The 26,079-nt window shown below is 42.6% G+C and overlaps 1 protein-coding gene across 1 annotated transcript in view; it reads right to left on the bottom strand.

Annotated features, from left to right (window-relative positions):
• Window positions 1-24,380, bottom strand: part of LOC126475065 (arylsulfatase B-like) — a 202,555-nt gene extending 178,175 nt beyond the window's left edge. The window contains exon 1 of the mRNA XM_050102625.1: window positions 24,270-24,380. The gene's annotated coding sequence lies outside the window, so the exon portion shown is untranslated. The remainder of the gene's footprint in view (window positions 1-24,269) is intronic.
• Between the last annotated feature and the right edge of the window lie 1,699 nt (window positions 24,381-26,079).

Here is a 26,079-nt window from a genome sequence, read left to right as displayed (position 1 = left end):
CTGTTTTGGCCTCCTTTTCACTGACCTAGACTTTCTAAGGGTAACAAACAGAACACATCCATGAAAAGCTTTATGAGTTAGGTCACCATTTGCAGCACACCACAGGGTTATACCTATCATAGGCCCTCAGAAATAAATTACGACCAGGGAAATACTTTGCGCTCCCTGTATATAGCCTAACCTACTTGTTTTTCGTCAAAGCGAGGACGTAATTGGCGTTAGCGGGCTCAGCGTGTGGCTGGGGACCTGTATGGACCGTCTGCGCTCCACCGCCGGTGCAGTGCCAGCACAGTGGAGCAGAGTAGAGTGGAGTAGAGTAGGCTACAGTAATGCGCTTACCCGCGGCCGGCCCGCTGACGGGCTGCTGAGTGCTGCCCCACTGTGCGGTGTCGGCTGGATCAATCATGGCGGCGCCGGCCGCCGACCGCCGGCGGTTGACCGCCTCATCCGATTTGGCTGCGTTTCCAGCCCTCGTGGCCCGACCGCGCACCCTGTATACAAAGTCTGGCAGCACGTATTTTGGTGGTGTGACGCACTACGGGCAGAGCAGCAACAAAACACTGTCCTCGTTTCTCTATAACCGTGGCAACAACTCTGTTCAGTTTCCAGAGTTTAAAATCCACATTTATGTACATACTGCGCAAGTTACGGTACCGTGAATAGCTGAGTGTACCATGAACTACGACTGCTGATTTCCTTACATGCCACACTCGAAAAAGGAGTGAGGTCAGAACGAGTCCCTGTTTGCCCCCGCTGACGGCAGTAGAATCGTTCAGCAGTCAGTCGCAGCGCTCGTGTGTGGTCTGGCACTATCAAGTCGAAGGAGAGGGTGATCAATGTCTGGGTGAAATCTTAAGATTCGATACTCGATTAAAGCAAGTGCTTTATCACGCACCGACATAGTTACATTACGTACCACCATGGCTACAGTTCGGAGCCCTCAAGCGGAAGAGGGCTGCCAAAATGCATGGGTGAAAAGCAAAGATGTAGAATGTTAGTAAGATTCGTTTCATTTAAAAAATTATAAGAGTTTTCGTATAGTAAATCGGGAGGCATTGTTTCCCAGCACGCTCTCGTATGTAGGTAACACTAGCTATTTCCACGAAACACCTGTCTCTGGTGGACTCTCACCGTCGAGGACAACGTACTGCGTACTGTTACATAAGAAGTCTCAGAGCCTATCTGAGAATTTATTCCATATAGTACAGTCGGTAGTGGGACACCTGTCAAGCGTTGTGGAAACAGCTTGTTGTTAAGCTCCATTTTGGCTGAATGAGATTTTCACTCTGCAGTGGAGTGTGTGCTGATATGAAACTTCCTGGCAGATTAAAACTGTGTGCCGGACCGAGAATCGTACTCAGGACCTTTGCCTTTCGCGGGCAAGTGCTCTACCAACTGAGCTACCCAAGCACGACTCACGCCCCGCGCTCACAGCTTTACTTCCACCAGTACCTTGCCTCCTACCTTCCAAACTTTACAGAAGCTCTCCTGCGAACCTTGCAGATCTAGCACTCCTGAAAGAAAGGATATTGCGTACACATGGCTTAGCCACAGCCTGGGGGATGTTTCCAGAATGAGATTTTCACTCTGCAGCGGAGTGTGCGCTGATATGAAACTTCCTGGCAGATTAAAACTGTGTGCCAGACAGACAGCACTTTCCCGCGAAAGGCAAAGGTCCCGAGTTCGAGTATCGGTCCGGCGCACAGTTTCCATTTTGGATGTTCAGCAGGGTTTAGAAAATCAGTTCTACTTTTTCCCCGTCCCAGACACCCAATTCACCTGGAAATGCAAACTGAGCTTCGTACAACTGCAGAATTACTTGGTCCTACTGAGCAAGGTGGTAGGAGAATCTCATGTCAAGAGCCGCAAAATAAGAGAGCGATTAGCATTTGAAATGTAAATCATCTTAGGAACGCCGTTCTCGAGCATATCGCTTCTGGAAGAATCTTGAGGGGCTCAGTTGGTCATTTACTGTAAAAGCTCTCCCTTCGGCCTCCAATTTAGGTGTAACTGCCTGTTCTGATACCATCCACCAGCGACGCATCAGACAATCTCACTTTGAGTATTCTAATAAACGTGTGGCAAAGATATCGCCATTTAAACACGTATTAGTTCGATAGTTTCCTTGAGGGCCCTCCATCTGTTTGCACCAAATTGACGTCAGTCGTAATAGCATGGTAAGGAAAGACGTCCCTACCACTGTAAATAGTTTCTCATATTAGGTGGCTTGGTTGCACGGAGGAACATTAGAGGTTCATCACAGAGCCAAGTAGCGTCAGGCAACAGCTACTTAAAAATGATGACGTCACACGCCAGCAACTATTTACAACAATTTATTAAGTTACTGATATACGATTCACAAGTGCTTAGCATCAGTGTGAAGATGATGCGTGGCGATAGTTCGTTCTTCACTTGAACAGGTCTGCCTCCACCTCTAGTCCAGCCCAGTGAACGATAACTCCAATCACTTGCAGAACGCTCGGTGTGGCCCGCCGTTGTGGCCGAGCGGTTCTAGGCGCTTCAGTATGGAACCGCGCGACCGTTACGGTGACAGGTTCGAATCCTGCCTTGGGCATGGATGTGTGTGATGACCTTACGTTAGGTTTAAGTAGTTCTATGTTCTAGGGGACTGATGATCTCAGATTTATCCCATAGTGTTCAGACCCATTTGAACCATTTTGCTCGGTGTGGCTCTCCTTTGCTGCGACAAGTCTTGATGCTGCCTTGATGTATTGCTCTCGCTGTCTTTATACCACATCTTCTATTATCTGCGTCTGGCGGTTGGATGTCCACGTGGGACGTATATATGTGACGTCAGCCGGCTGCATCAAATAGTGCTTGTCTTGAGACGCCCTCTCTGGAGAGTAGCCGTAACTCATTTCCTGCAGATCTGGAAGCATCTGGGCGCGTTGCTATGCAAGGTTGTGTCTCGTGTCCTATAGAGGACACAGCACTCCACAGCTGGTGAAGTGTTTTTGGAGTCAGTCCATATCGTCTTCAGCAGTCACCTTCTGGTGTTTTGTTCGTACTACATGTCAGTTTCCACTGCGGGCCATTTTCAGTCACTTAGGTACAATTACTGACTAAAACGCCAAATAAATAAAGAAATAAAACAAAAATAAAAGTCTATGACGTATCGTTGGTCTCAAGGTTCCGTTTCTCAAATGGTAAATATGGAATCCTCATGGGATAACTTTGTTGTCTGTTCGTCTGTTATGACTCCTTTTTCTCAGGAACGGGTAGAGGCATCAAGGTAAAATTTATGTCAAATACTAACGTCTAAACTCGCTTGGTGGCATACAAACCTTAACCTTCTAAGTTAATCCAATGAAAAGACACATTCATTTGTGTCACATAGTTTGATAGTTTGATACTCGCAAACTCTCTCATCAAAATCTTTAGGTGAACTATACATACACATAATTAATTTCTAAAAAATCAGTCCCAATGCAATAGTCGGTTTTTTTTCTATGTTTTTATTTATTCCATACCCCTACAGACTGAACGAGCTACGTAGTTCTCACGCAGTATTCAGACAGGGACTTTTCAAATATCAGGTGAGGTGCCAGATGGATGGACTGAGTCACAGTTCACAATATTTCGGGGAGTACATTCAGTTCCGACATTTTCCTCAAAAAATAAGCGCAGCACCCTGAAAACGTACGTGAAAATCAGTGGATGGGAGCTCTTTTCTCTTCAATTTTAGGACAGTATATCTCAGGTAAAAACATCGAAAACTAGTGTACGTGTATTTTTTTATCCTTAAAACAATAATGTTGATGTCTTTCTCAATGCGGGTATTGTACTGACGTTATTCTTTCTTACCCTACAGTTCTTAGCCTACACTTTCTATAGTACAATTTAAGTTATTCCCCGACGCCTTAAAACATGTATCATCGATAGGGGATCTCAAATTGATTCCATACTTGTACGTTTCCAGAAGGCTTTTGACAACTTTCTTCACAACAGACATCCAATCAAATCGCATCCCTGCGCAGTTGTGCGACTGTATTCGTGCTTTACTGTCAAGAAGTTCACAGTTAGCAGTAATCGACGGAAAGACGCCGACGAAAATAGAATTCATATATGGCGTTCTCCAATGGAGTCTTATAGGCCTTCTGCTGCTACTAATCTGTATAAAAGATTTAAGAGACTATGTGAGGAGCCCTGTTATACTGTTTCAGATGATGATATCATTTACCGTCTAGTACAGACATCGGAAGAATCAATTACAGAATGACTTAGACAGGATATCTCTATGGTGCGAAAAATGGAAAGTCACTCTAAATAAGAAAAAGGGTGAGGTCATCAACAAGAATGCAAAAATAAATCCGTCACATTTTAGTTACATCATAAATAACAGAAATCAGTGAATTCAACTAAATACCTAACAATTAATGTTACGAAGAACGTACATTGGAAAGATCACATAGACAGTGTTGCGGGGAAAGCAAACGAAAGACTGCATTTTTTTTCGTAGGTAACTTAGAAGATGCGCCAAATGAGTTACGGAGACTGCCTGCGCTATGCTTGTCCATTGTCTGCTAGAGTACTGCTGTGCAGTAAAGGATCTTTAACGGAGAATGTCGAGAAAGTGCAAAGAAGGGCGTCTCCTTTTAGTATTATCTCAAAATAGGGAATAGGGTGCCACGGATGCGATCCCTATAAAGAACTTGTTGTCTGAATACCAAAACATTTTATTGACGCCAACCTACTTGTGGAGCAGTGATCATCGTGAGAAAGCAAGCGAAGTCAGAGATCACACGGAAAGATTTTTTGTGTCCTCCTTGCTTCGTCCATCATACGCTGATCATCCAGAAAATTATGACCACCTGCCTAACAGCCGGTATGTCAACGGATAACAATGGCGAAGCGTCGTGGCATGGAAGCCGTGAGGCTTCGGTAGGTCGTTGTAGGGAGTTGGCGCCACGTTTGCCCACACAATTCACGTGACTCCTGTAAATTCCGGGGAGGGCCGAGGAACTCTGACGACACGTTTAATTACTCCGCAGATGTCGTCGATCGGGATCAGATTAGGTGAGATGGGGGCCAGCATATCAACTGGAACTCGTTGCTGTGTTCCTCAAACCACTGCATTACACTACTGGCCTTGTGACATGGCTGAAAAATCTCGCTGCCATCGGGAACCATGGTCGTCATGAATGAGTGTACGTCGTCTAAACCAGAATGCTTTACTCATACGACGTCATGGTGTCTTGCACGAGCCCCATTTGACCCATCGATGTCCACATGAGAGTTCCACAGCGCATGATGGACCGCCGCCAGCTTCTCTCCGTCCTGCAGTAAACGTGTCAAGAAGCTGATCCCCTAAAAGACGAGGAATTCGCGTCCTCCCATCGGCATGATGGAGAAGTTACCGGGATTCATCAGACAATGGAACACTCTGCCACTGCGCCAACGTCCAATGCCGATGGTCCAGTGCCTGTTCCAGTCGTACGTGTCGACGTCGTGGTGTTCACGTTGGCTCATGGGTAGGTCGTCAGTTGCGGATCACATCGGTAAGAGTGTTCAGTGCACTGTGTGCTCAGATACACTTGTACTCTGCGCAACTTTAAAGTCTGATATTAGTTCCGCCGCAGTTTGGCGTCTGTCGAGTTTTACCAGCCCACCCTACGAGGTCCGACATCTGTAATGAGCGGTGGCTGCCCAACCCCAAGAGGTTCATACCAAATAAATTGACAAACGAAGGAGCTGATCCTTCTTGGCACACAAAATGGGTTACAACACTGTTGCAGAAACAACGAAACAAACATGCCAACCTTAAATAGAAGCAAAATCCCCAAGATTGGTGATCATTTACAGAAGCTCGAAATTTAGCGGGAACTTCAATGCGAGATGCGTATAACAGTTTCCACAACGAAACTTTGTTCCCAAACCTGGCAGAAAATCCGAAGAGACTCTGGTGTTATTTGAAGTATGTTAGCGGCAAGAAACTATCAATACTTTCTCTACACGATGGCAATGGAAATACTATCGATGACAGTGCTGCCAAAGCAGAGTTACTAAACACGGCCATCCAAAATGCCTTTACAAAAGTAGACGCAGTAAATATTCCAGAATTCGAGTCGAGAACAGCTGCCAACATGAGTAACGTAGAAGTAAATATCCTCGGAGTAGTGAAGCAACTTAAATCACTTAATAGAAGCAGTTCTTCTGGTCCAGACTGTATACCAATTAGGTTCCTTTCGGAGTATGCTGATGCATTAGCTCCATACTTAACAATCATATACAATCATTCACTCGACGATAGATCCGTACCCAAAGACTGGAAAGTTGCATAGGTCACACCAACATTCAACAAAGGTAGCAGGAGTAATCCACTAAATTACAGGCCCATATTGTTAACGTCGATATGCAACAGGATTCTGGAATATATATTGTGTTCGAACATTATGAAGTGCCTCGAAGAAAACGGTTTATTGACATACTGTCAATATGGGTTTAGAAAACATCGTTCCTGTGAAACTAGCTCTTTATTCGCATGAGGTGCTGAGTGTTATTGACGAGGGATTTCAGATTGATTCCGTATTTCTGGATTTCCGGAAGGCTTTTGACACTGTACCACACAAGCGGCTCGTAGTAAAATTGCGTGCATATGGAATATCGTTTCAGTTATGTGACTGGATTTGCGATTTCCTGTCAGAGAGGCCACAGTTCGTAGTAATTGACGGAAAGTCGTCGAGTAAAACAGAAGTGATTTCTGGCGTGCCCCAAGGTAGTGTTATAGGCAGTTTGCTGTTCCTTATCTATAATCGATTTTGGAGACACTCTGATAAGCCGTCTTCGGTTGTTTGCAGATTACGCTGTCGTTTATCCACAAATAAAGTCACTAGAAGATCAAAACAAACTGCAAAACTATTTAGAAAAGATATCTAAATGGTGCGAAAAGTGGAAGCTGACCCTAAATAACGAAAAGTGTGAGGTCATCCACATGAGTGCTAAAACGAACTCCTTAAACTTCGGTTGCACTATAAATATGTCCAATCTAAAAGCCATAAACTCGACTAAATAGCTAGGTATTGCAATTACGAACAACTTAAATTGGAAGGAACACATAGAAAATGTTGTGGGAAAGGGTAACCAAGGACTGCGTTTTATTGGCAGGACACTTAGAAAATGTAACAGACCTATTAAGGAACCTTACCAGAGAGGACTGACGGAGTACACCGAAAAAGTTCAAAGAAAGGCAGCACGTTTTGTACTATCGCGCAATATGGGAGAGAGTGTCACAGAAATGATACAGGATTTGGGCTGGAAATCATTTAAAGAAAGGCGTTTTTCGTTGCGACGGAATCTTCTCACGAAATTCCAATCACCAACTTTCTCCTCCGAATGTGAAAATATTTTTTTGACACCGACGTACATAGGGAGGAACGATCACCACGCGATAAAATAAGGGAAGTCAGAGCTCGTACGGAAAGATGTAGGTGTTCATTCTTTCCGCGCGCTATACGAGATTGGAATAATAGAGAATTGTGAAGGTGGTTCAATGAAACCGCTGCCAGGCACTTAAACGTGATTTTAAGAGTATCCATGTAGATGTAGATGTAACAGAAGTGGCCCAGATTCGATTCCTGGGCGGGTCGGAGATTTCTCCGCTAGGGTACAAGGTGTTGTGTTATCCTTCTCATAACTGGCATTGGTTGATCCTGGGGAGGGGCCAAACAGCGAGGCCAACGGTCCAATCGTATTAGGGACGGACGGGGAAGGAAGTCGACCGTACTCCTTCAATGGAACCATCCCGGGATTTGCCTGAAGCGATTTAGGGGAATCATGGAAAACAATCACGATGACCGGACGCGGGTATGAACCATCGTCCTTACGAGCACGAGTCCAGTGTGCTAACCACTGCGCCACCACAATGGATACAGTAATGTAAAAGATATATACCTTCCGCTTTTTGGTTCCACCCTACCTTGTGTCCAGAAGTAGGGATGATTAAATCTTCATCCGACCATTCATATTTGGGCTGACGGTGGGTGTAAGTGAATACTGGGGTTCTTCCTTTTAAAGGTTCGGTGACGATTTCATCCCTTGCCCCGTTATAATTTGAATAATGTGTGTAATGAACCTGTCATTGACGGCACATTAAACTTTACATTTTCCTTACTTCTGTAAGCAGAAAACACCTCACCGCGGCTCTCATACATTCCTTGTCGCGTCCGGTAGCGTAGTGCTGGCGGTCGTTGCTTTTACAATATACAGGTTTACGATAGCCGTATCTATGCCAGGCGACTGACACGGAGCACGTCTGTGTACAGCAAAACACGAACTAAATGCTGGGACGTGCCCTGATCAACTCCACTTTGTAGACACTAACAAAGTTGGCTGTGTTGAGAAGAACACACTGCATTCCTCGCGTAACAGCGCAACGCGTCCTATACGGACGATGTCTCAAACTTTCACAGCTGTCGTGGACGTGTCTCAATAATTAACAAATGACGCTCTGGTGTATTCGACCGCCACGTCTGTGTCATGTATTCTCGCACTTGGACAGAAATCTATAGCAATAGAGCACAATTTGAATTCTAAAATTTGCCTTGCGCATCTCTTCGGCATCGATCGAGGTCTCTCACTACGCGATTCGAATCCATTCTCAGGATTCGCAGCATGTTACATTATCCCGACCGTTGTAACAGCTCGAAAGTGGTAGTCACCACGCATCCTCGTACAACAAGCTGAATCACACAGAATTTTTTTCCATATCCTGTGCGCAGTGTCTATCAGATCGAGAAGAGGGAGAGCACCAGATACACCTCTCTCTTCATATTTCGCAGAACCTTTGCAGCTTCTCTCATATCGAGAGGATATGTCGTGTAGTGTAACAGCATAAATTTAAAGAAATGTGGACGCGTGACCTGGAGCACAACCACCTATCATCTACGAAACATTTATACCGACGGTTAACGTTCAACTTGTCGTATGTCTTACGTAGTCTTTTGTTATACTTTGCAATGGAAAAATGTGTTTTCAGTTCTTAAACAGTGTGGTATCGTCTACAGGACTAGTTAGGCCACCCTCTGTCTTATGCGAAGCTGTCTGTACTAAACAGCACACGACAGATCAAAGCCAGGCGGGGGTTAAGGTTTGGTTGCTCAAAGGCACAACTGAAATTTAAATTGTGTGTTTAGGGTGAAATAAACTACTACCTTTATTTGAGAGTTCTTTTGCCGTGAACACCGAATACATATGTTATGGTTTGCTAACGACAGAGGAATAGTTCTGTCAACACGCTGTCGACCGGTGACACCACAGTGATATCGTGTACATAGTACCGCTCATTGGCCGGCGACACCACAGCGGTCTCCTGAGCATAGTGTCGCGCAGTGGCCGGTGACAGCACTTTGGTATCTTTGTCATTCTATTGGTGTTTTGTTTAGGTAACAATAACTTACATAGGTCAACAAGTATTTTGTTTTTATAAGTACTTGTGCACTTTCGTCGTGGCAGACGAAAGAGACGACACGACTTTTTACGATGAATGCGCGGATTTCATGTTTGACGTTCCGGATGACTTGGACGATTGGGTAGAAGACATTGGATATCAAAAGTGGAGCAGAATCGTCGGAAGACAGTGAAATACGTCCAAGAAGAATTCGGTGAACGCTACGGTTGCCAACTGATTCGGATGAATTAGACGAAGAAGACAGACTATGCTTTATTGAGGACCAATAATAAATTTGAAGGATCTCCGGGTCCACACATACTTTCCAAAGATACTCACAGCGTCGAGGATATCGTAGAATTACACATCGGGAACGATCTATTTCAATATATTAGCAACGAAACGAACAATTATTACTGTCAAAATTGCACTAGAAGGAAAATGGAAAAAAATGCCAAATTTGTCGACGTTACGGGATCCGAACAAAGAAAATGGTTTCAGCTTGCTATCCTTATGAGAACTGCAAAAAAGCAAGGATCGTTGGTTACTGGTCAACAAATCCGTTGATAGACACAACGATATTCCGTAAAACGATGTCCCGCAACCAATTCAGGCAAATATTATCATTTTTACATCTTTCCGACAACAACAATAAACCGGATAATGCCGACCGGCTTTTCAAAATGCCATTTGTAATTGATTAGTTTTCCAAAAAGTTTGAAGAAACGTTTAATCTAAGTCAAAACATCTCAATTGATGAAAGAATGATACCGTGGCGTGGACAGTTAAATTTTGTAGTTTACACTGCGTCGAAAATTACGAAATATGGCATACTCATTCGGATGCTGTGTGATTCGAGTACGGGATACATTTCCTCATTCAAGATATATTCTAGCGCTGGATAACCTTTAGCAAAAGCATTGGTGCAACTATTGACATCTTCTTATGGGAAGTGCCATCTCCTCTACATGGATACTTTTTATAACGGTGTAGAACTTGGAGAGAAGTTATTTGAAAGGAAAAGTCGAGTTTGTGGTACGATATGGAAAAATAGAGTATTTCCGTAAAAATTAAAGCGGGCAAAAGTCAATGTGTTTGAAGCTTGTCATCAACTCGCACTGAGGACCCAGATAGGCAGATCTGGAGTTGCGTTTGATAATATAATCAAGCCATATGAAGAATTGAGAGATATTTATAGCACTGGTCGACCTGTAAAAAGCGTTCGACCATGTGAAATCGTACAATTCTGAAGATAATAGGGATTAGCTCTAGATGCCATTGCTATCCACGGTGAGACTGAAGAGGAATTACTGGACTTCTTGAATAAAATGGACAGTATAACGATAACAGAAAAAAGGGCTGAGAATACTCAGGAGAAAGACGAAAGCAGTGAGATGAATTTGTATTAGTTATAAACTTAACATCAAAATTGGAGACAACGAAGTTGTCTAAATTGAGGTATTCTACTATCTTGGAAGCGAAATGACGCAGGACGTACGAAGACTTGACGACACAGAAAGTCGAGCAGCACTAGGGCATTCCTGAGCAAGATAAGTCTGCTCGCATTAAACATTAGGCCTTAATCTGGGGAAGGCATTTCTGATAATGTAAGCTTGCAGCACGGCATTGAATGGTAGTGAAACATGGACTGTGGGAAAAACGGAACTGAAGAGAATGGAGGCGTTGGACATGTGGAGCTATAGCAACGCGCTGAAAGTAGGTAGACTCATTTCCTTCAGAAACGGCGAGGAGAGAGACATGCCGGAAAGAAGTGGCACGATATGACTTCCATGGTTGTTGGAAATGCAGAACGTAAAAGCTGCAGGAGAAGACAGAGATTATAATATATCCAGCAGATAATTGTGGATATAGGGGGTAAGTGCTACTCTGAGGTCGCGCTAGCTGATTCCTTCAATACGCAGCAGATGGGGGACAAAACTTGGAAACAGTATTTAGAAGAGGCGAACAAATTTTGCTGTCTCGGATGTAAAAGTGGACAAAGAAGGAAGGTGTACGGAAGATATGGTAAGTACCGCACAAAATAAAAGTACCGTCTGTAAAATTAAATAGCTGGTAACTTGCAAAATTGTAAACCTTTACGCTGGCTCCATCTTCCAGCATGATCAGTTACCTTCATGCAGCACTTTTGTTGTTATGGTCTTCAGTCCAAAAACTGATTTGATGCAGCTGTCAGTGCTACTATAGCCTATGCAAACCTCTTCATCTCTAAATAACTGCTGCAGCCTACATCCTTCTGAATCTGCTTACTGTTTTCACCTCTTGGTCTCCCTCTATAATTTAACTCCCACACTTCCTTCAACACTAGATTAGTCATCCCTTGATGATGTCTCAGAATGTGTCCTGTCAACCTATCCCTTATTGTAATCAAGTTGTGCCACAGATTTGTTGTCCCCCACCCCCTCCCAACCCCTTTTCTGGTCAGTGAATAATTAATAGTGATCAGTTCTGATCAGTGAATAATTAATATTAAAAGGATTTACCCACCTAATCTTCGGCATTCTTTTATAGCACCGCACTTCAAAAGCTTCTATTCTCTTCTTGTCTATAGCGTTTATTGTTCATGTTTCACTTCCATACACTGCTACAATTCACATAGATACCCCCAGAAATGACTTCCTAACACTTAAATCTATAATCAGTGTTCTTCAGAAATACTACACACACACACACACACACACACACACACACACATACATACATACATACATACATTAATTCTTGTTCCATAGATCATGAATACCACATTTCATAACGTTGTGGAACATGTCACTTTAACATAAGTTTTCTTTACACAAAATACTTAATTAATTTTTTTCCAGTCACTACTTCATATTTAAGAATTCAACTATTGAGTAGTATGAGTTTTCATTCAGAAATTCTTTTAATTTGCCTTTAAGTGTTGTTGGCTATCTGTTACACTTTTAATACTATTTGGCAAATGACCAAAGATTTTTTTTTGTGGCAGCATATTTCACCCCTTTCTGTGCCAAAGTGAGATTTAATCCAGAATAGTGAATATCATTCTTTCTTCTAGTATTGTAGCTATGCACTTCGCTGTTATTTTTGAATTGGGATGGGTTATTGATGACAAATTTCATAAGTGAATATATAAATTGCGAAGGTACTGTGAATATCCTGAGTTCCTTAAGTAAATGTCTGCAAGGTGATCTTGATTGGGATCTAGCTATTATTCTGATTAGACCTTGCCGTTGGTGGGGAGGCTTCCGTTCCTCAATGATACAGATAGCCGTACCGTAGATGCAACCACAACGGAGGGGTATCTGTTGAGAGGTCAGACAAATGTGTGGTTCCTGAAGAGGAGAAGCAACCTTTTCAGTAGTTGCAGGTGCAACAGTCTGGATGATGGACTGATCTGGTCTTGTAACATTAACCAAAACGGCCTTGCTGTTGTGGTACTGCGAACGGCTGAAAGCAAGGGGAAACTACAGCCGTAATTTTTCCCGAGGGCATGCAGCTTTACTGTATGGTTAAATGATGATGGCGTCCTCTTAGGTAAAACATTCCGAAGGTAAAATAGTCCCCCATTCGGATCTCCGGGAGGGGACTACTTAAGAGTACGTCGTTATCAGGAGAAAGAAAACTGGCATTCTATGGATCGGAGAGTGGAATGTCAGATCCTTTAATCGGGCAGGTGGGTTAGAAAATTTAAAAAGGGAAATGGATAGGTTAAAGTTAGATATAGTGGGAATTAGTGAAGATCGGTGGCAGGAGGAACAAGACTTCTGGTCAGGTGAATAAAGGACTATAAATACAAAAACAAATAGGGGTAATGCAGGAGTAGTTTTAATAATGAATAAAAAATAAGAGTGCGGGTAAGCTACTACAAACAGCATAGTGAACGTATTATAGTGGCCAAGTAGACACGAAGCCCATGCCTACTACAGTAGTACAAGTTTATATGCCAACTAGCTCTGCAGATGACAAAGAAATTGAAGAAATGTATGATGAGATAAAAGAAATTATTCAGGTAGTGAAGGGAGACGAGAATTTAGTAGTCATGGGTGACTGGAATTCGACAGTAGGAAAAGGGAGAGAAGTAAACGTAGTGGGTGAATATGGATTGGGGCTAAGAAATGAAAGAGGAAGCCACCTGGTAGAATTTTGCGCAGAGCATAACTTAATCATAGCTAACACCTGGTTCATGAATCATAAAAGAAGGTTGTATACACGGAAGAATCCTGGAGATACTAAAAGGTATCAGATAGATTATATAATGGTAAGACAGAGATGCAGGATCCAGGTTTTAAACTGTAGGACATTTCCAGGGGCAGATGTGGACTCTGACCACAATCTATTGGTTATGAACTGCAGATTAAAACTGAAGGAACTGCAAAAGGTGGGAATTTAAGAAGATGCGACCTGGATAAACTGACTAAACCAGACGTTGTATAGAGTTTCAGGGACAGCATAAGGGAACAATTGCCAGGAATGGGGGAAAGAAATACAGTAGAAGACGAATGGGTAGCTCTGAGGGATGAAGTGGTGAAGGCTGCAGAGGATCAAGTAGGTAAAAAGACGAGGGCTAGTAGAAATCCTTGGGTAACAGAAGAAATATTGAATGTAATTGATGAAAGGAGAAAATATAAAAATGCAGTAAATGAAGCAGGCAAAAAGGAATACAAACGTCTCAAAAATGAGATCGACAGGAAGTGCAAAATGGCTAAGCAGGCATGGCTAGAGGACAAATGTAAGGATGTAGAGGCTTATCTCACTAGGGGTAAGATAGATACAGCCTACAGGAAAATTAAAGAGACCTTTGGAGAAAAGAGAACCACTTGTATGAATATCAAAAGCTCAGATGGAAACTCAGTTCTAAGCAAAGAGGGGAAAGCAGAAGGGTGGAAGGAGTATATAGAGGGTCTATACAAGGGCGATGTACTTGAGGACAATATTATGGAAATGGAAGAGGATGTAGATGAAGATGAAATGGGAGATACGATACTGCGTGAAGAGTTTGACAGAGCACTGAAAGACCTGAGTCGAAACAAGGCCCCGGGAGTAGACAACATTCCGTTAGAACTACTGACGGCCTTGGGAGAGCCAGTCCTGGCAAAACTCTACAATCTGGTGAGCAATATGTACGAGACAGACGAAATACTCACAGACTTCAAGAGGAATATAATAATTCCAATCCCAAAGAAAGCAGGTGTTGACAGATGTGAAAATTACCGAACAATCAGTTTAATAAGTCACAGCTGCAAAATACTAACGCGAATTATTTACAGACGAATGGAAAAACTGGTCGAAGCCGACCTCGGGGAAGATCAGTTTGGATTCCGTAGAAATGTTGGAACACGTGAGGCAATACTGACTTACGACTTATCTTAGAAGAAAGATTAAGGAAAGGCAAACCTACGTTTCTAGCATTTGTAGACTTAGAGAAAGCTTTTGACAATGTTGACTGGAATACTCTCTTTCAAATTCTAAAGGTGGCAGGTGTAAAATACAGAGAGCGAAAGGCTATTTACAATTTGTACAGAAACCAGATGGCAGTTATAAGAGTCGAGGGGCATGAAAGGTAAGCAGCGGTTGGGAAGGGAGTGAGACAGGGTTGTAGCCTCTCCCCGATGTTATTCAATCTGTATATTGAGCAAGCAGTAAAGGAAACAAAAGAAAAATTCGGAGTAGGTATTGAAATCCATGGAGAAGGAATAAAAACTTTGAGGTTCGCCGATGACATTGTAATTCTGTCAGAGACAGCAAAGGAATTGGAAGAGCAGTTGAACGGAATGGACAGTGTCTTGAAAGGAGGGTATAAGATGAACATCAACCAAAGCAAAACGAGGATAATGGAATGTAGTCAAATTCAGTCGGGAGATGCTGAGGGAATTAGATTAGGAAATGAGACACTTAAAGTAGTAAAGGAGTTTTGCTATTTGGGGAGCAAAATAACTGATGATGGTCGAAGTAGAGAGGATATAAAACGTAGACTGGCAGTGGCAAGGAAAGCGTTTCTGAAGAAGAGAAATTTGTTAACATCGAGTACAGATTTGAGTGTCAGGAAGTTGTTTTTGAAAGTAGTTGTATGGAGTGTAGCCATGTATGGAAGTGAAACATGGACAATAAATTGTTTATACAAGAAGAGAACAGAAGCTTTCGAAATGTGGTGCTACAGAAGAATGTTGAAGATTAGGTGGGTATATCACGTAACTAATGAGGAGGTACTGAATAGGATTGGGGAGAAGAGAAGTTTGTGGCACAACTTGACTAGAAGAAGGGATCGTTTGGTAGGACATGTCCTGAGGCATCAAGGGATCACAAATGTAGCATTGGAGGGCAGGGTGGAGGGAAAAAATCGTAGAGGGGGACCAAGAGATGAATACACTAAGCAGATTCAGAAGGATGTAGGTTGCAGTAGGTACTGGGAGGTGAAGGAGCTTGCACAGGATAGATTAGCTTGGAGAGCTGCATCAAACCAGTCTCAGCACTATAGACCATAACAACAACAATACGTTAGAAAGAGTTTCGTGAATATCTATGCTTGCAGCACAGTTCTGTATGTATGTGAAACATAGAGTGTGGGGAGATTATTAGTCAACTGATTTGAAATTTTCAGTTGTGGGGTAACAGATGTCTGATTCTTAGCTACGCCATGGAGAAGTATGGGAATCAACTCCGAAAAACTCTCTCCGAAATTCAGTGACAAAATGCAGGTAATGCTGAGGTAACAAACATTTTTTGTCAGTCGGGTCACAAAGGAACGCGCAAATATAGGCAGGTAAAAGTTGCTAGAGATTCTTGTGTCGATAAAAGAAATCCAATGAGGGGAGCATACAACAGTTACCACCGCATTACGTGGTGGAAACATGCCGAGAACCCGAGAAAATGCTGATTCTAGATAAAATCGATAAGGGATGAAGTTTATATTTAGTCAGTCGGCGACCATTATGTTGTGGTAACAGAATGTGTCACCGTCGCACTTACACTGAAATAGGCATCCCTGTCATTGATAAGTAACTGAAAAAATTAAAAATAAATAAGTCACCGGTTCACATTCCATTTCGGGTTTACAGCGAGTACTCTTCAGTATGGCCCCTTACATAGCTTCCATTTACTAAGAATCTCTCGCCCAGCACAAGTTCCAAGCGACTGGAGAAAAGCGCGGGTGACTCCGCTCCAAGAATTATGTAGCCTTCAGATAATTTTCGGGATCGAGGGATAAGTGAAACACGAAGCAGAAAGCTCTGAAATATACAGCGAGTCAAGGGATGTCTATCAAAAAGGTTGATCAGACGTCATAGCATGGAGAGTGTTCATTGCAGTCGGCCAAAACATTGCCTCTAGTGAGGTTGTCCTTGAGCACGACTCTGAAGTTATCTGGATGCGACTGACAGGCCTAGCTGAAATGAAGTTATCGTTGGATGTTTTCACCAACCACCCGATTCCGTCATGACAGTTTTAGAATCATTCAAAGAAGTCTACGCAGAGTAGAACGTAATCACCCAGATCGTGCAGTATTTGTTAGAGGTGACTTCAACGTACCAGGTGTAGACTGGGACATCTACAGATTCATAGTAAGCAGTACGGAGACAGTCTTGCGAAGCACTTCTGAACATGTTTTCCGAAAACTGGCGTGAGCAGTAAGTTCGACAGCCCACACGCACTGTAAACATCACAGACCTTGCAGCTGCAAACATACGTGGCCTTATGACAGTGTCGTATCCAAACATGGATGAGTGATCATCATCATGTCGTCATAGCGACGATGGTTACTAAAGATAACAAATCAGTCAAGAAGACCAGGAGAGCACATCTGCTAGAAGTGTAGATAAGGAGTTGTCAGCACTCATTTACACTATTAACGGACATAATTTACTTCCAGTGTGATGAAAGTAGAGGATTTTAGGGGAAACGTTAAAACGGATTGTAAATCGCATTCTCCACAAAAATGTGCCGAGTAAGTGGATTAAGGACAGAAAAGACCCATCGTGATTTAATTACAAAATCTGGAAAATACTGACGGAAAATAGGCTGTTCAAAAGAGAACGCACAAATGACGACAGTAGAAAGTAAGTAGATTTTCGCGCGTTTGTAGCAAGATCGATGTGCGAAGTACACAACTATCAAATCTTAGGTGAGAACCAGAGAAAATACTGATCCTACGTAAAATCGCTAATCTATTCGACAGCTTCTACTCAGTAGTTCGTTGAAGAATTTGGTAGTGTAACAGGAGACAGTAAATGGAAAGCTGAAATTTAAAATTTCGTGTTTAAAAATCGTTCACTCAGGAAGATCGTACAAATTTATCGTCTTTCTACCATCACACAGACTTCCGTATGGAGGACTTAGTAATAGGCGTCCCTGGCGTAAGGAAGCAACTGAAAGGGATCAAAACAGATAAGTCGCCAGGTCTGATCTTACTCTACAGTACGTTTGTTTGCATGGCCACCCTCCGCAGCAACTTTTAAAATCGGTTATTATTGGTTTTCCGTTTTGAGCTTACCGCAATTTAATTAAAGACAGTTACACCGCGCGCATTTCGCTTTTATTTATAAAGCGTCTTCCGTGTTTTTTATGGAAATTTGGTGTACTTGTTTGTACATTTATAGTTGTTTTAGGTTTAAAACAGTGTTTTATTTATAAAGTTTGTGTGCAAGTTACTTTCGGTGTTTCTTTACACATTCACCAAACCAGTGCATCTTCTGTCACTGCTAGCAGCGGCTGACGTCGAAAAACTTCAATTCAGGTATGCACTTGTCAGTTTTGGTCTTTCTGTAGTATCTCTTGCACTGCAATATTTACGCTTCACGTTTGTAAATTGCACTAAAGTTATGTGGGTCAAGGGTCAAGGTGGTTGGTAGAGGAAGCACCTTTGCTTGGGGTTGACTCAGTACTGGTCCTCACCACCCCAGGGATGAGCTGAGGAGGTATGCAAGACCTTTGCCTCTGAGGAAGCTACGTCCAAGACCGTCCGTGCGTGCTGAAGAGCCACATCCTACACGAGATGACCCTGTTAACGCAGAACACGGCGGATCTATAGGAGAAAACCTTGAAAAAAATCTCACATTCCAAATCCTCAATGCGTCTGTGCTCGAGTCGAGCGGCAGCGAGGTCGGCGTCTGTCCATCTAGTAGGTGCGGCTGTATTATATGCTCCAGGAACTGACAATCCCTGGTTCTAAACACCCAGTGGAAACACTGGACCAAAACTTACAAGCTATCATGATTCGTGAGAGTAATGACAGAATTACCCCAGGTGGTAACCAATCCACTCGTCGACAGACGACAACTGGGTTTTCGGATTCTGGGGAACCCGGGCCATCACGATCAGAGTTCTCAAGCAAACTTCGTCCCAAGGTTCCCATGTACATTGGTACCTTTAACATTCAGACCCTAATTCAACCTGGAAAATTACACAACTTAGTAACAGAGCTAGACCAACAAAAATTAAGATCTTAGCGTTACAAGAAACTAGATTCACGGATGAAAATACAATAGACTATGGAAACTATCCCATCTTCAAGAGCAAGACTGACAAACGAATTGCCAATGGTACGCCACTCCTGGGCATGGCATTTGCGGTGCACAGAAATATATTAGGCTCAATTAGAGAGGTCTCTTCCATAAATAATCGCCTCATGACCATGCGTATCCAGTGCGCCAACAAGAAATACACATTGATAAATGTTCATGCACCCACAAACATAGACAACAAAAAACGCCAACTACAAACTGAAAAATTCTGGACTAAACTTGAAGATGTCATGGCCAAAATTCCCCGGGATGATATCAAAATCTTAATGGGAGATTTCAATGCACAAATTGGCAGAGAGAAAGAACACCAAAAAACTGTAGGAAAATATCCAGCACACAGATTCACCAACAGAAACGGACTGAGATTTATTGAACTATGCCAACAAAATAATCTAAAAATAATGTCTGCATGTTTGAGAAAAAAAACCTAGAAAACAAAAGACCTGGAGGTCCCCCATACAAGAGATCGGCGAATATCAGATTGACCACATTGCCATCTCCTATTTCGTACAGAGAGAGATCCATGATGTCCAAGTCCGCAGAGGGGCGAACATTGACTCAGACCACTACTTAACACGCATTAAAGTGAAATTCACCCCAAAAAAATTCTATCCGAAGAAAACACACATGATGAAATTTGACACACGAACAATGAAAGAAACCAATCTGAAGGAGGAGTGGGAAAAGGAACCAGCTGACTCTTGGGAAAAATTTCGAACAAAAATTACAAAGAAGGCAAAAGAACTGATCCCATTGAAAAAGAACACAAATCACCCCTGGTGGGACTCTGGATGTGAAAAAGCGCTGGAAGAAAGAAAGAAAGCCTTTCTGAAGTATAACAGTAAAAAATCCCCAGAAAATCTAGATCACTTCCACAACACCAGAAGACAAGTGGCAAAAACAATCAGACAAGTCAAGAGGAAGTACCTCAAGGAACAGTGTGAGTCTATTGAAGAAAATTTCCGTAACTATAATGTACGAGACTTCTATAAGACCTTTGCTGGGAGAATCAATGGATACGGCTCACGAAATCTATGTTTCAGAAAACCAAATGGAAAACAAGCGCTCACAAATTGGGAAAATTGTGAGGAGCTGGTGAGATACTTTTCCGGACTCTTCAATTGCCCTGAACCTTCTTCAAGATTCCCTCAAGAAACTGCTGTCTACACAGATCCAGAATCCCCACCACCTACACTAGAGGAGATCCAAAGACATATTCATAGACTGAAAAACAACAAGGCATCCGGAGAAGATAATATCACTGCAGAACTACTTAAAAATCTTGGACCAAATTCCCTCAAAGAACTCACTCAAATCATCGCAGACACTTGGCAGACAGGAAAACTACCAGAAGATTGGAAATGCGCCCTAATTCATCCACTGCATAAAAAGGGAGACATGGCAGATATAAACAACTATCGAGGAATCTCCCTTCTCCAAGTCACTTATAAAATCCTTTCAGCTTGTCTTCTTCAACGAACACAAGAACAACTCGAACACAGTATTGGTGAATACCAAGCTGGCTTTCGCCCTCACCGATCCTGTGCAGAACAAATTTTCAATTTGAAGACAACACTAAAATACAAAGCAGTCAGAAACAGTCCGATCATTTGTTCCTTTGTTGATTTCGCAAAGGCTTATGATTCAATCGATAGGCAATCTCTCTTTATTATCCTTGAGGAGCTAGGACTCGATCCGAAAACCCTAAACCTTATCAAAGAAACGCTCACAAACACAACTTCTAAGATAAAATTCCTGGGTGAAATATCAGAGCCCTTCCTGATCAAAACCGGCGTCAGACAAGGTGACGGCTTGTTTCCACTCCTCTTCAACCTTGTCTTAGACAAAGTCATCCGAGAATGGGAAAAAGAACTGAAGAATCAAAATTACTGGAAGCCTATACAACTAGGAAGATCGAAAGATGGTATTAAAATTTCATGCTTGGCATTTGCAGATGACGTGGCCATTCTAGCAGAAAACGAGACCACAGCAATTAAACAGATAGACATTCTCAAAGAATGCGCCGAAAAAGTTGAGCTACAAATTTCCTTCCAAAAAACCAAAGTTATCTGCTCAAAATTTGAAACTCAAAAACTGACTACAAAATATGGACAAATTGAGAGAGTTCCATTCTTTAAATACTTAGGCGAGGTCCTAGAACCCACAGGGGGAGAGAAAACTGCACAAAAAGTTCGACTGCAAAAATTGAAAAGAGCATACTGGAAAACCCACAACATCTACAATAAAAAGTGTCTCTCCATTCACTCAAAAATACCACACTACAATACAGTAATCAAGCCCGAAGCACTATATGCCAGCGAAACACTCACACTCCATAGAAAACGCGACCTGGAAGGCATCCTGAAAGAGGAACGCAAAATTATCAGAAAGATTCTTGGCCCAAAAAGAACTGAAAATGGGTGCAGGTTACAGTCTCGGAAAACTACAGAAAAGTTATCTAACCTCGCCGCAGACATCCGAAAAAGAAGACTAAAATTTTACGGTCATATCCACAGACTCCCAACACCCAGACTCTCCCACAAAATTTTAATATACATTGAAAAATTGAAAACCATACCCTGGATAAAAGAAACCAAAACAGATCTAGCAAATGCACAAATAAATTCTTCAGAAATTATAAACAGAAATGTATACAGGCAAAAAATCAGTAGTTGGAAAGTACAACCCGAGAATGAAGTTTGCAAGAGACAGGGGACAAAATGGACAGAGGAAAGAAAGAGAATTCATGGGGAAAGAATGAGAGAAGTTTGGAGTATTAAAAAATTGAATCGGAAAAGCTTTGTGTGATCCGTATGGGTCCAATCGCACATAATAATAATAATAATATGTGTATTTCTCACACTGCACAGTAACAGTGTTCATGTCTGTTCGTTTGTTTTCATTCTCGTTGTGAGTGTTGGAAACTTGTCGAACTACATTATTCTAATTCGTACGCATATATGTGTGTGTTTGTGTGTGTATGTATTCTAATACATAAGACATTTTCAGTAATTTACACTAACTCTATCTCTCTGACACACACACACACACACACACACACACACATACACACACACAGGAGTTATAAAAACCCGTGTAGTGTCCCAGGTTGGCAACAGTCACAACGAGAACAGAAACAAACGAACAGACACAAACACTGTTACTGTGCAGAACGAGAAACACACATAACTTCACTTCAAATAAAAAAGGGAAGTGCAAATAATGCAGCGCAAGAATGACTGCAGAATGGCAAAATCTGCCAGGTGCATATGCGACTCGAAGTCTTTCGAGGTCAACCAGGGAAGGAGGAAAGAAGAAGTAGCTTGGAGAATATGTAAAGAAACACCGTAAATAACTTGCACACAAACTTTATAAACGTAGCGCTGTTTTTAACCTAAAGTAACCACCAGTGTACAAATCTGTGTGTCCAGTGTGCAAAGTAACAATGCAAGATGCTTTATAAATGGAAACGAAACGCGTCTAGTGGAATTCTGTTTCATTAAACTGCAGTAAAGTCAAGACGCAAAACCAGTAACAACTGAGTACTCTACAATATTGGCCCATTGTACTTATCGCGAATCTCTCGCCAATCACAGAGTCCCAAGCGAGTGGATAAAGGCGCAGGTGACTCTTATGTGTGTAAGAAGTGTAAAAGAATTGACCAGCAAAATTACAGACCAAAATCCTTAACACTCGTTTTCCGTAAAATACTTATACGTGTTCTCAGTTCCAGTACAAGAAAGTTCCTTGAGAAGAAAAAGCTTCGGCCCAAAACTCAGGAAGTATTTGGAAAGTACCGCTCGTGTGGAACTCAGACTGCCCTTTTGCCTTTTTCTAGCATTATATCCTGACATCATAAATGAAGAGCAACAGACAGATTATGTATTTCTAGATTTAGGAAAGGAATTTGACGTAGTGCATTACTGGTCTGACCACACGGAATTGATTCTCACTTGTGTGAGTGCCTCGAAGACATGGTAAATACTGTTATCCAGTACGCTGTCCTCGGCAGCAAGATTTGGTCTGATACAGTGATATTGTAGGAGTGCTCCAGTAGTGTGTTATAGGAGCGCTCTTGTTCCATACATACATATACGTTTTATATGTGCATATTCATATTCAGTATGTAGACGCTCTTAGATGTGTGAAACTGGAGAGCATCACTTGTTTCGCAGTTTGGTAACACGAAGGTCCGTATTAGATAGCAAAAACAGATAAATTATGATTTCCAATAGTGAAATTTGGCCGAAACTACTAATTTGATTTTGAAGAATGAAAATACACTGAATTTGTAACCTTTAGAACTACAGTAGCAGCAGATGTTGTTATAGTTCCATTTGAAGAAGGAAAGTTAATATAGGCATCTCTGTAATTAATTTGTAAATCAAAAGAGACTATACGTCAGTTTGCAAAATCGTCTTCACAGTTATTTAGGGTAAACCAGAGTTACGACATCTTTAACGGCACCGGTAAGATCTGAAGTAAGCAGCTCAACAGAATCAGCCTCTATAAATCTTTCGATAAACGTGTGGAACCTTACGCTCAAGATCGGCTATATCACCCGGCAGCCCGCCTTCCTCGTGGAGAATTAAAAAAAGCGAAAGAAAGAGAGACAACATTGACTCCACCTTTGAATGATGATCGAAAACAAGTAAAGGTAATGCGGTCTCGATTTAATGTTTAAAGTTCAATATTTAGCTTAGAATCTTAGAATATTAAGGGGCACAAGAGAACAGTCAGTGTACATGATTTCGATCATCAACCGAAGGGGAGTCGAGTGTTTCTCTAATTTGTTTTGCTTCTCACTTTTAGGCAAATCATTTCACAAATCATTTGACCGAACGTTTTTCAGCTTTTGTTTTCAATTTACAAACTTTATACAGGAAGCATGAAATGTTAATGTATTCAAATGTCTATCGTTATTCTTTTATTTACTTAATCATCCTGATTACTTTCGGGCAGTTACATTTTTTCTTGGTAAAGCTGGACATCGTGGTGAAATTCCCTGGCAGATTAAAACTGTGTGCCGGACCGAGACGTACTCGGGGACTTTGCCTTTCGCGGGCAATTGCTCTACCAAGTGGTTAATTTGCCAGGAAGTTTCGTATCAGCGCACAGTCCGCTGCAGAGTGAAAATTTCATTGTGGACATCGTGGTGCTAAATTCAATACCCCATTCGTCCATTCCTTACTCTTCTCTATGAAAAGTGAGAGAAAAATAAATTGTGTAGTTTTTAAGGAGTCTTGTTTTCACTGCGCTCGAACACTTGCACAAAAAACTTGTTGTTTTACTAGGAGGATTTTAGAATTATTTTGCCCAAGTCACGTACGTACCAGAGACGAACTAACCTTAACAGACTCTCGAGTCGCCTCGCTGACGGCTGCAGCAGGTGGCCGCTGGGCCGTGACGTCAGACGCGCTGAGCGGCTTCGAGGTACTGGCGCCACTGACAGACACTGCACCGCCTGTGCGCCGTGACTTTGGGCTCCCCCGGCGCAAGTGGCGCGTGACTTGCTCAAGACCAGCCGATAACTGCCTGTGGCGGGCAGCTGTCGCGTCCTCGCTCCTGTAGCCGCAGCACGTTTCCTGATGAGTTCGGCGATCACATCCGGGAAACGACACAAATATCTGTCGGCAGTCAGTGCGGACGAAAACCTCATCTCGCCTCTTTCGCCACTCCGTTACACCGCCTGACCGCTGGTTTCCGGCGCTTCGCAACGCTCCGTGAGCTGTGGAGCTACCTCCTCGTTGCCAGACCCGGGCCGACGGCCTTCGTATTTCCTACGCAACTATTACGCAACGTTGCGAACTGAAGGCCTGCAAAGTGTGTCAACACAGCCGCCTTTACGTCAGAGAAGCAGAGATTGGGTGACGTACCCAACTGCGGTGGGCGGGGGGGATGGGGATGGCGGTGCGGGGGGGGGGGGGGGGGGGGGGCTGGCAGCATCGTAATATGCTGCTCTACAGCCCACAGAAAAGTTAAAAAATATAATGAGAATATAAACAAACAAGAAAAAAGGCGATAAAACGATGTCATTACAATAAAACTGTGAAATGGCGGTAAAGCTGTGGAATTTAAAGTATAAAACACTGCAGTGACGATGCGGACCAAGACACACAGTAAGTACACAGGCACAATTAAGAAAAGCAAGGCGACAGTCTGGTTTCTGTTCGTACGAGATAAAAACAGAAGCAGCGACAGTATGGTGGCTGTTCGCAACACTGCTAGGGGACGCACAACACTGAACAATCACTTAAAACAGTTAAAACAGCACTATACAGCATGACACGGTGGCTGTTGGGGGGGGGGGGGGGGGGGGGGGGGGGGGGGGAGGCGGTGGGAGATGGAGGAGCCGAACCAATGAGGGGGAAAAGGGGGGGGAGGGGTAGCGGAGTGTTGTCACGTTCTACACGTCTCTATATACTGTGCACAGCGCACCAGTTAAATACTGACCGGCGATTTGCACGCACTGACTACTCTTCAGAATGTAATTTGTTGTTCTTATAAGGCTCTTCAGTCCGAAGACCGATTTGATGCCTCTCTCCACGCTGCTGTATGCAGTGAGAGCCGCCTCATCTCAAAATAGCTGCTGCAACCTACATTCATTTCAACCTTATTGCTGTATACATCCCCATAGTCCCTCTACAAATTTTATCCCCACCCCTACCTTTCTCCAATGTTCCCTCCAGTTTTACTAGACGTTGGTGTCCTATGATCTGATAGCTTCTTTGTCCCATACATTTCCTTAATTCCAAATTCCCATCATTACTTCGTAATTAGTTATGCGATTTATCCATCTAATCTCCTGCAATATTCTATAACAATACATTTCTAAACCTTCTGTTCCGTTCTTGCCTGAATTGCTTCTCGTATAGGGTTTACTTCCGGTAAGGCTACACTCCACATAAATGCCTTCAGAAAAGACTCGCTGACACTTAAATTTATATCTTATGTTAACAAATTCCTATTCTTCAGAAATGTTTTTCTTGCTATTGTAAGTCTGCATTTTAAGGGATGATCTACATCGCACTTAATCAGTTATTCGCTGCCTAAACAACAAACACATCTATTTTACCGAGCCACTTTCTACCTAATTTCCTCAGCACCGCCTGATTTAGTTCGACTACATTCCATTACCTTTCATTTACTTTTATTAGA

This window comes from Schistocerca serialis, chromosome 4 (genome assembly GCF_023864345.2).
Source record: "Schistocerca serialis cubense isolate TAMUIC-IGC-003099 chromosome 4, iqSchSeri2.2, whole genome shotgun sequence".
Lineage (NCBI taxonomy): Eukaryota > Metazoa > Arthropoda > Insecta > Orthoptera > Acrididae > Schistocerca > Schistocerca serialis.
Note: the sequence above shows the minus strand (reverse complement) of the source record. Positions and strands in the feature narration are given on the sequence as shown.